We start from the raw sequence: 478 nt of genomic DNA, 5'->3' as shown, positions 1-478 counted from the left end.
AGCTGAAAAGTCCTTGACTAGTGTAAGCACTGCTTAGCAACAACTGAAACATTGGTGTGTTATCAACATTGTTCTCACCCTAAATCCAAACCACAGCACTGTACCAGCTACTAGGAAGAAAATTAACTCTATCCCAGCTGAAACCAGGACACTGTGTCAGAAAATGCTTTCAGAGCTTACTAGCATAGATGATGACAATATCTGGGAATGTCACTGAAAGGATCTGAATTTACAGATACAGATGTAGCTGTGCTGACCAGCAAACAGTGCTCTTTTTCTGTAATGAGGCAACCAGGCAGCCAATACCAGAAATTAAGTACCAAATGGATATAGTGTAAATGTGGGTTTTTTTCTGTCTCTGCAGATGGAAGTTTCTGATCTGACCTAGGCTTGAGCAGCTCAGTCTCTTGTGCTTAATTGCATCTCTATTAATATGAGAGAACTGGAGTGTGATAAGAAATTTGTGTCGTCATTCCTG

The 478-nt window shown here is 40.6% G+C and overlaps 1 protein-coding gene across 1 annotated transcript in view; it reads left to right on the top strand.

Moving 5' to 3' along the window:
• Positions 1–478, top strand: part of ABCA13 (ATP-binding cassette, sub-family A (ABC1), member 13) — a 211,841-nt gene that overhangs the window by 182,960 nt on the left and 28,403 nt on the right. The gene's annotated exons all lie outside the window — the stretch shown is intronic.

The sequence above is a fragment of the Pygoscelis adeliae genome, unplaced genomic scaffold (assembly GCF_000699105.1).
Source record: "Pygoscelis adeliae isolate BGI_AS28 unplaced genomic scaffold, ASM69910v1 Scaffold78, whole genome shotgun sequence".
Taxonomy (NCBI): domain Eukaryota; kingdom Metazoa; phylum Chordata; class Aves; order Sphenisciformes; family Spheniscidae; genus Pygoscelis; species Pygoscelis adeliae.
Note: the sequence above shows the minus strand (reverse complement) of the source record. Positions and strands in the feature narration are given on the sequence as shown.